At 41.8% G+C, this 15,327-nt stretch overlaps 2 pseudogenes; both read right to left on the reverse strand.

The window, feature by feature from the left end:
- Positions 1-1,752: 1,752 nt before the first annotated feature.
- LOC139417469 (E3 ubiquitin/ISG15 ligase TRIM25-like) lies at positions 1,753-4,997 on the reverse strand (annotated as a pseudogene).
- Positions 4,998-6,956: 1,959 nt separating this feature from the next.
- LOC139417470 (E3 ubiquitin-protein ligase TRIM47-like) lies at positions 6,957-14,654 on the reverse strand (annotated as a pseudogene).
- Between the last annotated feature and the right edge of the window lie 673 nt (positions 14,655-15,327).

Genomic DNA, 15,327 nt, shown 5'->3' on the forward strand with positions numbered 1-15,327 from the left:
TGAAAACAGGCACCTGAAAATATTCTGGGGATGAGCATCTTCAATGTGTACCCATTGTTCCTCTTTAGTGCATTGAACTATGACTATATCGAGAATAATAAGCTGAACTTTGGGAGCCATGCCACTCTGAAGAGGTTTATTTCACCTGTAAGATTTATGGGAAGATTGTTCAATTTAATTACCTGTATATCTTTTTTCACACTTTTGAGTAATGGGATAAATATATTTGTTGTTTGTGGTCACTTATTAAGTGACTTGTATTGGATATCTGTTGTTGTCCACTTAAAGGATCGCTGTAAATCATAAGTTATTCATTCGATTGTTCTTATTGCCATTATTCATTAGATTTTTTCAGCATTCATTTTATACCTTGAGATTTTAGAGTATTCTAAAAATGTATGTAGCAAAGGGGGTTTTGAGTTTTAATGGACCACGATTACTACGTCAATAGATTAGCAACGGTGTCGATTGTTTGGTGAACATTGCCATCGGCTGGACAGGCTGATGATGGTTGATCAAGCAATATCTGCGAGGTGTCCCAATCAAATCTTAAGTTGAATTTTCACATAACTAAGTACCTATTAGTTACAGGTCAGTAAGTTACAGGTCAGTAAGAACACATTAATATCAGAGACCCCATATTGATTCAAAAACATACATAGATAATAATAAGTGATGACTAACAATATTCAGTCTTTGATATGAAAGTAAAACATATTTTGAGATGAACCTGAATGTACAAGATATACAACAGTAAAGTAAATAAATATCTAAAGATCAAATCAGAAAAGTGCATAATAAAGTTTCACTCTAGTGTGGTGACCGATGGCCCCAATAGATCCACAGATGATGCAATCGCCATCGCACTGCACACTGCCCTATCCAATCTGGACAAGAGCAACACCTATGTAAGAATGCTGTTCATTGACAATAGATCATCCTTCAACACCATAGTACCCTCCAAGTTCATCATTAGGCTCGGGGCCCTGGTTCTGAACCCCGCCCTGTGCAACTGGGTCCTGGACTTCCTGACGGGCCGCCCCCAGGGGGTGAAGGTAAGAAACAACACCTCCACTACGCTGATCCGCAACACAGGGGCACCACAAGGGTGCGTGTTCAGCCCCCTCCTGTATTCCCTGTTCACCCATGACTGCATGGCCACGCACGCCTCCAACTCAATCATTGATTGCAAACGACACAACAGTAGTAGGCCTGATAAACAACAATGATAAAACAGCCTACAGGGAGGAACTGAGGACCCTGGCGGAGTAGTGCCAAGAAAAAAACCTCTCCCTCAACGTCAACAAAATTAAGGAGCTGATCGTGGACTTCAGAAGACAGCAGAGCGGGCACGCTCCCATCCACATCGACAGGACGCAGTGGAGAAGGTGAAAAGCTTAAAGTTCCTCAGCGTACACATTACTGACAATCTGAAAGGGTCCATACACACAGGCAGTGTGGTGAAGAATCCTCAACAGTGCGTCTTCGACCTCATTAGGCCGAAGAAATTCGATGTCCCATTGAGAGTATCGGGTCAGGCTGTGTCACCGCCTGGTATGGCAACTGCACCGTCGGCAACTGCAGGGCTCTCCAGAGGGTGGTGCGGTCTGGCCAAAGCATCACCGGGGGCACATTGTCCTCCATCCAGGACACCTACAGCACCCGGTGTCACAGGAAGGCCAATAAGATCATTGAGGACCTTAGCCACCAGAACCACGGCCTTGTCACTCCACTATCAACAAGAAGGTGAGGTCAGTAGAGGTGCATCAAAGCTGGGACAGAGAGACTGAAAAACAGCTTTAATCTCAAGTCCATCAGACTGTTAAATAGTCACCACTAGCCGGCCTCCGCCCAGTACCATGCCCTGTCTAAGGTCCTTGATGATCTTCCTGGCCTTCCTGTAACACCGGCCTTCCTGTCACTAACCATTATCTACCCAGTTACTCAACCCTGCACCTTAGAGACCGCTGCCCTAGGTACATAGTCATGGAACACTGGTCACTTCAGTAATGTTTACATACTGTATGTATACATACTCATATGTAAATACTGTACTCTAGACAAGACCTATCCTATATAATAATTGCTGTACAAATACTATTCTATCCTACATATTCTACAATTAAAGAACATATTCAATCCATATATTTATGTCCGTAATGTCTATACGTCCCATCATATACATATATATTTATTTATTATTTATTTATTTATTTTGCGGACTCTGACATTCCTCGTCCTAATATGTATATATTTCTTATTAAGTTGCTACATTCTTTTTGTTTTGTGTTGTTAAATATCCCTGAACTGTTGGAGCTTGGAACATAAGCATTCTTCTACACCTGCAATAAAATCTGTTTAATATGTTTATGTGACCAGCCTGTTGGAGCTCCTTCAGAACCTTCTCTCTGTCCTGGACTCTCTGCTGGAACTGCTGACTCATCCCCAGCTGGCTCTGTGGAGAAACACTCTTCATTGACCAATCAAGCTTTATTGGTAGAAACTCTTCTAATGTCAATGTTTGATGTCAAAATAAAGTGATACCATATTGTACAGCCAATAGTCCAATCGTATGGTAATATCCTTACAAACATACAGATACTGGTATAGGGCTCAAATATTGAGGAAGTCTCTTTGTAAAGTCATATTATCTATGTTGTTAGGTCAATGACTTTAGCTTTACAGTACATGTATCAGAGAGCTCAGACTGATCTTGGGACTCATAAAATAAGATGATGGGCTGTGCCACTAGAGATCCTGGTTCCAGTCCAGGCTCTGTTGCAGCCGGCCGCACAATTGGCCCAGCGTCGTCTGGGTTAGGGGAGGGTTTGGCGGCAAGGATGTTCTTGTCCCATCGTGCACTAGCGACTCCTGTGGCAGGATGGGAGCAGTGCATGCTAACACGGTCCCCAGGTGTACGGTGTTTCCTCCGACACATTGGTGCGGCTGGCTTCCGGGTTCAGTGGGCATTGTGTCAAGAAGCACGGCTCTCGACCTTCGCCCCTCTCCCGAGACCGAACGGGAGTTGCAGCGATGGGACAAGACTGTAAAAATTCAAATTGGATACCACGAAATTGGGGAGAAAAAATGTATAAATAATAAATCAAATAAGATGGTGTTTGACAACAAGAAATGGTAATACATTTGGAGAATATCTTTCATGTGAATAACTAATGATTCTTGTTTCTCTCATATTCAGATAGCCTTCCCTTTGTATCTTAAATGATTTGTTCATCTCCAACAAGTTGTTCTGGTCTTACCTGTTTCTCAGTTCTCTCTGCTGCAGCTGACACTGTATCATGGCCTTTATGTTCATCCATAACACAAAGATAACAGATACACGGTTGATCAGTACGACAGTAAACGTCCAACAGCTTGTGCTTCTTAAGTCCAGGAATTTCATAGCAAGGTTGGAGGTGAGCCTCACAGTAAGACACCAGACACATCAGACCGGACATGAGGGGTTTCTGGTCCCAGTGCAGAAATCACAGGCCACATCTCCAGGTCCAGCATGGCACAGAGCAGGAGGGGAAGCATCCTGGAGTCATGTCTTCTTCAGTTTCTCCACCAACTCAGCCAACATCTTATTTTTCCTCAGAGTAGGCCTTGGAGTGAAGGTCTGTCTGCACTGAGCACAGCTGTAGAACCCTTTCAGAACATCTTGATCCCAGCGTCCCTCAATACATCTTCTACAGCAGTGTTACTCACCATTTTTTTTGTAAGGGGGCCACTTTGGGTTGAGACAATCATTCAGAGGGCTACACAGATCTTTATTTGTTGTACTTTTTCTTCCAAAATGGTCAACTACCAATTCAGAACAAATTCAGAGCAATAGAGCACATGCAATTGATTTGATGTACAGCACATCACAAATATTCACATACACACATCAAATAAGCTACATCACATGAATAAGGCCCATACTAAGGGTTACCACAGTAGATGGGTGAGTGAAAATGTCCCTTCTGCTCCTTGACTGAATTCATTCTAAATGTATAGTCTGTAGTTGCTATCCTTGTGAGGCAATCCAGGTGTGCATTGGTCAGTCTGTTTCTCTGTTTTTGTTTCACAATGTTGATTGTGGAAAATGTGTTGACAAAAAATGATGTCACCTTTTGCACACACTGCTTCAGAAGTGGATACTCTGTGTCTGACACAAGGCTCCAGAAATGGGCAACGCCAGATATTAGTTCCCCTAGCAATGTGTCACTTGCCTGCAGCTCCACTATCTCACTCTCTATTCCAGCACGGTCAGGACAGAGGGCTGTGATGACTGGGGTCAGAGATGACACTATCTCACTCTCTATTCCAGCACAGTCAGGACAGAGGGCTGTGATGACTGGGGTCAGAGGTGACACTGGCACATGAAAGGTGTTCTCAAAGAAGTTGAAAAACTTGTTGTATTCCATGACATCCTTGAATCTTGACTCAGACTCCAACTTCAACTCTTCCAACACGCGCACAAATGTATCATAGCTCAAATGTTGCAGTATGTCTTGCCATGTTCAGGTGGCAGTGATTGTTCGTTGGTAACTGTCAAGTTGTCCTCCAGCTCGTCCCCCCCCATATTCATTGTCAATAGAGTTACGTTCTTTTTTAAAATAATAAATCGATGCTAGTAGCAAACTGATATGTGTCAGTCGCTGAAGCTGAGCAGTTGCGTTCTATTTCAGTAAACCTTCTATTTGACCTTTCTGTTCAACAGCTGCGCTATACTGTCATCTATCTGCCGTCCAGGGAACAATAGATATATTCAAATAAGTGATTCAGGCCTGCATTAAACACATTGAATTTAAAATGTATCATTGTTATGTATTATGAATGGAAAATAGGAAAATCACCACAAGCCGCAAATGAAGGGCCGTATGCGCAATGAGAACCACTGTTCGAAAATAACTGTGTCTACAGGGGATTGTGACTGGCTCCTTCAGTAGATCCAGACAGAAAGAACAACAACAGAGCTGGTCCTGGTTTAGCAGACATCCTTGTTGAGCCATTTGGACTGTTGTTCACTCTCACACAGACAGAGAGCACAGATACTCAGATCAGTTTCCTCAGAAGTGTATGTGTACTTCCAGAGGGGTGGAGTTAGAGGGAAGGAGGGAGAGAGAGAGAGAACACTGTACATAGATAGACATAATATAATATTTCAAATGCCTCTATTCTTTTGAAACTTTTGTGGGTATAATGTTTCATGTTCATTTCTGATTGTTAATTTCTCTTTTGTTTATTATCTACTTTACTTGCTTTGGCAATGTAAAGATATGTTTCCCATGCCAATAAAACCCTTTGAATTGAATTAAAACTGAGAGAGACAGAGATAGAGAGAGAAGTAAGGGGAAAATGTGAACGTATTAAACTGACAAACATTCTAGGAGTAATTAAATGATAGCCAATCACAGGGAGTTGTACATATGCATCTCTCATAACAATCAATTGAGAGAGTAAGAGAGAGAGAGAGATAGACAAGAAGAGATTTAAACTATTTTAAAACCTTTATTATTAACCCCCTAAACAGTAGAATCAGTTACTTGATATATTTTCACTCTAGATAGTGGATTTTTAACATCATACATTTCCAATTATAAAAAAAAAAAAATTACTGATTGTCAAATCTGGAGATCAAATTTGACATTGACATTTTTCTGTCATTTAGTAGACGCTCTTAACCAGAGCTACTTACAGTCAGACCAGGGCAGGCAGGGGTCATATGGAGAGACAGGGTGGAGATACAAGTATCCATAGCCAGGGGAAGTAGGGGTGCTGAGGGTGGTGCAGCACACCCTGATAAATCACACTAAAAATATTTTTCTCCCTCAAAATTTGTACCCCTTTGTGAGCGGAGAAAAAACTGCCATCTATGGTTTATATATCTATGGCTGGTTGTGGCTGTAGGTTTGCCTTTTGCAGATTTCAAAATATGATCACGGGAAAAGCATATAGTTTGGAAAGCAAATGCTTACTGCTGAAAAGAGAAGACTAATCTGTGATTAGACTATGGCTTCATCTTCATCATTAGGTGAGTCAGCGTGCTGCTGGAAATGTCAATGTCAAAAGTTCTGTGTTGGGTCCAATACTAACGCAGACAAGGCCTTCTCCCAAGGTGGATATTCTAACTGGAAGAATACTAGTGATAGTACCTAAGTATTTGCTAGGCACGCATCAAACAAATAACAATTTATATGCACTGCACTGTGGAAAGAAAAACTAGTTTGACGTGCTATGGGAACAACAGTGGCAAAACTTGTTCATGATGAGCAGCAGGCAAGAAATCGCATTTATTTATAAGACCTCAGAATAAGACCCAAATGCAGACAGTTCGAATCACAGATGTTTATGAACAAAAACAGGGGCAGGCAAACGATAGGTCAAGGGCAGGCAGAGGTTGATAATCCAGGGCAGTGTCAGATAGATACAGAGACGGCAGGCAGGTGAAGGGGTTAAACCAAGGCCTCATATACCCTTTAAAAGGTTTTTCAAATTGTGTTATGATAAACTGTAAGGTCTCCTCTTTAGGAGACCTCTCTGTGTGTGTTAACACCTGTTTTGAGTGTTGTGCCCTTCAGACACTATCAGAAGGTGGAAACCGCTTACGTTCATACTCCTCCTGTCTGGGCCCCACCGTGGCTGTCTGAGGTTTTGAGAATACCACTGGTTTACTGAAAACAAAAGGCTGCCACAGGCCTGATGAAAACAGCCAGCTGCCAGAAGATGCTTGGGCTCGTTCACCTTGTTATGACCTTATACTTGTGAAGAAAGATCAAGTTTCGGTCAAACCCACTTCTGCTTTTAACTGCTGACAAGATGGTTGCTGCTGTCAGGGGGAGGTTAGATTTAGTCTTATTCTGAGCACAGACAGTAGAAGCGGCAATGAACACAGAGACGTCAGGGACCATGGTGGGCCACCAAAAGCGCCTCACGTACCTGGTTCTCTATTCCCCAGATCAGTGAAGCCGTCAGACACGAGGTAGAAAGGATGGTCTCAGGGTCCGAGGGTGTAGCAGCGGGGCTATAATGGCGTGAAAAAATGCATCCGACTTAACATTCTTGGACCCCAGGCGGTAGGAGATGGTCAAGTTGAACCGGGTGAGCAGCAGGGCCCATTGAGCTTGCCTGGAGTTGAGACGCTTGACGGTGTGGAGTTATTCCAGGTTCTTGTGATCCGTCCACACAATGAATGGATGTTTCCGCCCCCTCTAACCAGAGTCTCCATTTCTCCAATGCCATCTCCCCCGCGATTAGTTCGAGATTCCCCACATCATAATTCCTCTCCGTGGCGTTAAGACGCTGGGAAAAGAAGGCGCAGGGAAGCAGCTTACGGTCCAGGGCAGAACGCTGGGACAGGACGGCCCCCACTCCAACATCCGAACCATCTACCTCCACCACGAACTGACGGTACGGGTCGGGATGGATCAATATAGGAGCTGTGGGGTTCTCGGGAAGCTGGGGTAGTTTGGGGTGAGGTGCCGATGGTAGCGCGGTAACTGACAGTTTGGGCGGTTACTGTAGTGGCGGGCTGCCTAACAGACAATCTGCGGAATTGCTCCAGCAATGTATGGAAAGCACGGTCATGGCGTTCCGCCAAGGTCTGGAATCCTGCCATAAGATCTTGAAGTAACTCCTCTTGTCTTCCAATGGGGTCTCCTTAGGAGGAGACTGTGTTGGGGAGCTGGTCTGAATCTGCTGGGTCAGTCATGGCCTTAGGATGAGACCCAGGTGCAGACAGGTCGAATCACTGATGTTTATTAACAAAAACAGGGGCAGGCAAACGATAGGTCAAGGGCAGGCAGAGGTCGGTAATCCTTGAGCCAATTGAGGCATTGATTATGTATGTGTGCCACTCAAAGGGTGAATAGGCTAGACAAAATATTTATGTGCCATTGAATGGGGTATGGTAGTAGGTGCCAGGCACACCGGTTTTCATCAAGAATTGCAACGCTGCTGGGTTTTTCAAGCTCAACAGTTTCCCGTGTGTACCAAGAATGGTGCACCACCCAAAGGACATCCAGCCAGATTGACACAACTGTGGGAAGCATTGGAGTAAACAAATGGGACAGCATCCTTGTGGAACGCTTCCGACACCTTGTAGAGTCCACGTCCTGACGAACTGAGGCCGAATTAGGAAGGTGGTTCTAATGTTTGGTGTACCCAGTGTAAATTGTCATTCCTTCATCCATCTGGTATTTTGTTTAATAGGCTTACTACTTGGTACCGTAGTTTTTCTTCTGTTCACATTCGTAGTTGTGGAAGTATTCTAGGACAAACTGCTATCCACTATATTAGTTTGCATGCAGTAATAACTAGGCTACTACTTTCAGCATTTAGTTTGTATTATCTTGGTAAGACAGCTGTGTGTGCAGCTGCATTCTCATAGGGTAACTCACCTATTACAAACAGCCTAGCTATATTGTAGCCTATATTCATTACCAAAGGCCTTGCTGTAGGGTGCTGTCCATTGTGCTGTTGCAGTGTAGCAGAGATAGGCTACAGATTTCAAAGTAACCTAATGATCTCTGCATTTGAACCTTCTATTTATTTTGGTACATCGTGATTCTATATCATTCAAATAAAATGTCTAGCGAGTGGTTGTAACCATCGCTAGCACGTTTGGAAAAGGAAAATTATATTACCATATACTAAAAGGACAGTATATTACTATATGTGTATTTGTGTTGTGTTTTTATTTCCCATAGCTCACCATAAAGGGAGTGGCAATAGTGTTGAAGTTAGTTCAGTTGCAGCTGTTCAGAAGTACAAAAAATGTCCAGGACAGTTCCTAGTTATACTAAAGTACAAGAAATAACTATTTAAGGTTTGTTCAAATGTAAACACTCTGACGAGACTCTAAGACAACTAAAATACACACTTTATAGCAGAAACACTCAGACAAAAATATCATATTTAACACAGAGTTTATTAGGGGTATAGTAGAAATACAGTATTAGTGGACATTAGCAGAGAACCTCAACCAGACACTCAGACTAAGTCATTCTTAACAGGACCATATTGAATATGTAAACACACGGCCCTGTTCACACTCAACTTGTACAACTCACCTACCACACATTTGGCACAATGGTTGTGATACAACAGAGAGTTTATCTGCACAAAAACATTGAAGTGCTGTGGAGACACCACACAATGGTAGTGTAAAAAAAAAAAATCATAGAAACTATGACAAAAATATCCTTCACATCACAACCATTGTGTTAAGGTCTTCATACATCCATGCCAGGTCAGAATTAAGGAAGAGACAATAGTGTTGAGGCACAGAAAGACTGCCCACTACTGCAAGACTGAGACTTGTTATTTAGCATAAACACTAAAGGCAGAAAATATCATATGAAACACTGAGTTTATTAGGTGTATAGAAGTAGTACAGTATCAGTGGACATTAGCAGAGCAGCTCAATCACACTCAGGCGCACTGTTTATACTTGCCACTTATATGCGATCTTGTCCAGATCTTGTCTTGGTCTTGTACTGATCCTGTCCTGGTCTTGTACTGATCCTGATCCTGGTCTTGTACTGATCCTGATCCTGGTCTTGTACTGATCCTGATCCTGGTCTTGTACTGATCCTGATCCTGGTCTTGTACTGATCCTGATCCTGGTCTTGTACTGATCCTGATCTGGTCTTGTACTGATCCTGTCCTGGTCTTGTACTGATCCTGATCCTGGTCTTGTACTGATCCTGATCCTGGTCTTGTACTGATCCTGTCCTGGTCTTGTACTGATCCTGATCTGGTCTTGTACTGATCCTGTCCTGGTCTTGTACTGATCCTGATCTGGTCTTGTACTGATCCTGTCCTGGTCTTGTACTGATCCTGATCCTGATCTTGTACCGATCCTGATCCTGATCTTGTACTGATCCTGATCTTGTCCTTATCTTGTCTTGATCTTGCCAGTTTACACTTATAAAATCTAATCAAAATCAGTTCACAATGCATCTTTTAATCGTCTACACATCAGGACGAAGGACTCATGATAGAAGCAGGTATAAAAGTGGCTTCTCACAGGCTGATCAGATCAGTTACTTTTTATGATAACGATGTACTGTTGCTACAGCACAGGTAATGGGGAAAACTCAGAGTGATGCCAAGGGGGAAATTTGTTTGCAATCATCTAACAATAACCTATGTAATTAAATAGTTACAGTTACATTTCTGATGGGGCCGTTATATCCACATTACAGCACGTTTTTCATCAGTCCAAGTGTAGCCCACATGAAACAATGAGAAAGAACTGGCTTTTAATTTGCTTGGTGAAGATAAAGGCAATGTATAATTACTATCACATTTTTAAAGAGCACTTTAATTACTATTAATTACCCAATGAAATCTATCCAATGATGTTAGGGGCAAATCCTAACTTCCACTTTAGCCAAATGTTCACTATGTCTCCTATTGACATCAATGCATGAATAAATGAAAATGTAACCCGGAGTAGAGTTTATGATTCTCACCTAAATACGTATTACATGCTAGTAGGAAAACAACAGATTAATACCAAGGAACCTATTTTGATTCATTGACATACAGTACATAGATAATAATTAATGATGATTAACAATATTCAGTATTTGACATAAGTGAAAATATAGTGATGAATCTGAGATTACAACAGTAAAGTCAATCAATATCTCATGATCAAATCAGAAAAGAGCATTATAAAGCTTCACTCTAGTGTGGTGACCTCTACCACAGTTTACACAGCTCTGAAGTATCATGACTTTGCTGATAACAAACCCCAAACTCCATTGTTTTATTATCTAGAATTATATAGCTAAATATCTATTCTTTGAGGGGGGAAAAGCAGGTCAAAGTCACAGGATGAGTGAATGTTGAAGCTGACCCTCTAATCTGAACTGGACCTATATGGATGGGGTTGAGGAGTTTGTGTGCTGCGTTTGGGTCCAGTGTGTCATTGTGTCAGAAACACTTGATGAATTTGAACATGCAGTATAAGATTAAAACATTGTATAATAGATTAATATATGTGAGCAAATAAATGTATGGTTATGTCACTAAGTTATACCACATAACGGTTATAGATGATTTGTGAAAAATCTATGTAGCGCTTAGGAAGCCAATATGAAGGCTTTATGAAGCTTTCATAGGATGCACTTCAAATAAAGTGGGATTGTTAAGTCAAATACTGCCCTGTCTCTGATTATAGCCAAGTAGAGATTCTAGCAATATGAAAATCAGATAAGCAGCTAACTAGTCTGACTATATCTACTATTGTTATATATTTACATGTATATTTTAGCGTTTGTGAGGAGTGTCAGTAAATAGACACTGTTAGTTACTTCAGGATAAAGAGCACACAATTAAATAGAACAATTGAATGTATCTCTGTGATAAACAGATCCACATTTTAAGAACTGTTCTCTGGTCTGCTTTGAGAGTCAAGGATCATAACACCTCCACATTACCCGACACTTTACACCAGGAATGGGCAACTTTTATGGGGGTGGGAGCCACAAAACACTGGAACTCATCATGAGGGGGCGCAGTGGCTTGTCGGTCTGTGTAACCACTCCGAACCCCCCAACCCCACCCCTCACTTGGGAGCAAAACATTTTTTAAGCGGACCCCCTCATGACAGCGAAAATTATTATTTATTAATTTCCTGCAATGCTGCATGATACAACTCCAATGCTGTTGTGTTCAAACAAGTTTGCTGAAATTCTACACATTTTGCCATGGGGCAGAGAGAACATTTAGCTATTTTATACCTAATTTCAAACAATTCTACACATTTTGCAATGGGACAGAGAGAACATTTTGCAATTTTATACCTCATTTCAAACAATTCTACACATTTTGCCATGGGGCAGAGAGAACATTTAGCAATTTTATACCTCATTTCAAACAATTCTACACATTTTGCCATGGGACAGAGAGAACATTTTGCAATTTTATACCTCATTTCAAACAATTCTACACATTTTGCCATGGGACAGAGAGAACATTTTGCAATTTTATACCTCATTTCAAACAATTCTACACATTTTGCCATGGGACAGAGAGAACATTTTGCAATTTTATACCTCATTTCAAACAATTCTACACATTTTGCCATGGGGCAGAGAGAACATTTTGCAATTTTATATCTCATTTCAAACAATTCTACACATTTTGCCATGGGGCAGAGAGAACATTTTGCAATTTTATACCTCATTTCAAACAATTCTACACATTTTGCCATGGGGCAGAGAGAACATTTTGCAATTTTATACCTCCTTTCAAACAATTCTACTCATTATGCCATGGGGCGGAGAGACATTTTTTCAGTTTTACAGCTCATTTCCTGCAATTCTACACATTTTGCAATAAGGTGAGGCAAATGTTTGCAATTTTTTATATGATAACTGATGATCAATGTGCCTCATCCCGGTCAGTAATGCTTACTACAAGTTGAGATAGCTGGCAGCTAGACTAACTTACCAATAAATACATAAAACATCCGACATGGGATAATTGAGTGACTGCTGATGCACAACCAAATTTATAAATGGCACCTTCTGTATTCTATTATTCTGAATCTCAACAGTAAATTGAGACCCCGACTGAGTCCCCCCCCCATAATAAAAATAAACAATTTATTTTTATTTGTCTGCGGGCCGCCAGTTGCCCATCATTGCCTCAGAACCACTGCAATTTGCATACCGACCCAATAGATCCACGGATGATGCAATCTCCATAGCACTGCACACTGCCCTGTCCCATCTGGACAAGAGGAAAACCTATGTAGGAATGCTGTTCATGGACTACAGCTCAGCCTTCAACACCAGGTGCTGTATATAGCCTCGTTACATCTGTTGTATTCAACACATGTGACAGACTCTCCAGAGGGTGGTGTGGTCTGCCCAACGCATCACCAGGGGCACACTGCCTGTCCTCCAGGACACCTACAGCACCCGGTGTCACAGAAAGGCCAAGAAGATCATCAAGGACTTCAACCACCCGAACCACGGCCTGTTCACCCCACTAGCATCCAGAAGGCGAGGTCAGTACAGGTGCTTCAAAGCTGGGACCGAGAGAAGGAACAACAGCTTCTATCTCAAGGCCATCAGACTGTTAAATAGTCACCACTAGCCGGCCTCCGCCCAGTACCATGCCCTGTCTAAGGTCCTTGATGATCTTCCTGGCCTTCCTGTCACTAACCAGCATCTACCCAGTTACTCAACCCTGCACCTTAGAGACCGCTGCCCTAGGTACATAGTCATGGAACACTGGTCACTTCAGTAATGTTTACATACTGTTTTACACCCTTCATATGTAAATACTGTACTCTAGACAACACCTATCCTACATAATAATTGCTGTACAAATACTATTCTATCCTATATATTCTACAATTAAAGAACATATTCAATCCATATATTCATGTCCGTAATGTCTATACGTCCCATCATATACATATATATTTATTTATTGATTTTGCGGACTCTGACATTCCTCATCCTAATATGTATATATTTCTTATTAAGTTACTACATTCTTTTTGTTTTGTGTTGTTAGATATCCCTGCACTGTTGGAGATTGGAACATAAGCATTCTTCTACACCTGCAATAAAATCTGTTTAATATGTTTATGTGACCAGCCTGTTGGAGCTCCTTCAGAACCTTCTCTCTGTCCTGGACTCTCTGCTGGAACTGCTGACTCATCCCCAGCTGGCTCTGTGGAGAAACACTCTTCATTGACCAATCAAGCTTTATTGGTAGAAACTCTTCTAATGTCAATGTTTTATGTCAAAATAATATGACACCATATGGCACAGCCAATAGTATGCTAATATCCTTACAAACATACAAAGTCATTATCTATGTTGTTAGTTCAATGATTATTGCTTTACAGTACATATATCAGAGAGCGCAGACTGAACTTTGGACTCGTAAAATGAGATGATGGGGTTTGGTAGCAGCAAATGGTGATACATTTGGAGAATCTTTTTCATGTGAATAACTAACTGCATATGTTCTCTCATATTCAAACAGCCCTCCCATATTATCTTAAATGATTTGTTCATCTCCAACAAGTTGTTCTGGTCTTACCGGTTTCTCAGTTCTCTCTGCTGCAGCTGACACTGCATCATGGTCTTTATGTTCATCCATAACACACAGATAACAGATACACGGTTGATCAGTACGACAGTAAACCTCCAGCAGTTTGTCATGATGAGAACAGATGTGCTCCTGTAGTTGGGCGGTGGCTTTGACCAACTTGTGCTTCTTAAGTCCAGGAATTTCATAGTGAGATTGGAGGTGAGTCTCACAGTAAGACACCAGACACATCACAGGACATGAGGGGTTTCTGGTCCCAGTGCAGAAATCACAGGCCACATCTCCAGGTCCAGCATAGCACAGAGCAGGAGTGGGAGCAGCCTGGAGTCCTGTCTTCTTCAGTTTCGCCACCGCCTCAGCCAGCATGTTATTTTTCATCAAAGTTGTCCTTTGGGTGAAGGTTTTTCCTGCACTGGGGGCAGCTGAAGACACCCTTCCAATCATCTTGATCCCAGCATCCCTCAATACAGCTCCAGCAGTAACTGTGTCCACATGGGGATGGTGACCGTCTCATTCAGTAGATCCAGACAGAAAGAACAACAACAGAGCTGGTCCTGGTTCAGCAGACATCCTTGTTGAGCCATTTGGACTGTTGATTACTCTCACACAGACAGACGACACAGAGACTCTGATCAGTTTGGATTGATAATGACAATGGAGTAGGAAAAAGCATAAACAGGTCAGAGAGACTGAGAGAAGAGAGTGTGACATACAGACAAAGACAGAGACAGAGGGAGACAGAGGTGTCTTGCAGCCCAAAAATCTGAGGGGGAACAAAGTACATGAGGAGGCTTGAGGGAGTTCTGGAGGGAGCTAGGCCGTCAGTTCGGAAGGTGGAGAATTTAGCATGTTTCAAACACCTGAATCTTATTTTTCCTGAAATCTAGAGCCACACTCGTTATGTTTAATTCTATTTCAAAAATGTCAATTTTTCTGCATATTTAAGCATAACTCTTAAACTGTCTGTACCCTCCAGACTGGTTGTTCTTTTTATAAAGAAACTAAATGCCCTTCTCTGCATCTCTTCTAAAATCTGGGCATAAGATTGAAAGGAATTATTTAGTACCTTTAGTTATTCCTTGCTTTTCTAAAGTCCACCAACCTTGCCAGCAGGCATGCCAGCTAATATAGTATAGTTAGACAAGCTAGCTGCTCTAGAAATGGCTTCTTAGTAGCTAGCTATGAGGTTGGGAGATTGGGAACCTATCTGGGCTAGCTAAATTCAACTCTATACAATTGCTAGGTTGCTAGTATTAT

Source organism: Oncorhynchus clarkii, chromosome 9 (genome assembly GCF_045791955.1).
Source record: "Oncorhynchus clarkii lewisi isolate Uvic-CL-2024 chromosome 9, UVic_Ocla_1.0, whole genome shotgun sequence".
In the NCBI taxonomy this organism is placed as follows: domain Eukaryota; kingdom Metazoa; phylum Chordata; class Actinopteri; order Salmoniformes; family Salmonidae; genus Oncorhynchus; species Oncorhynchus clarkii.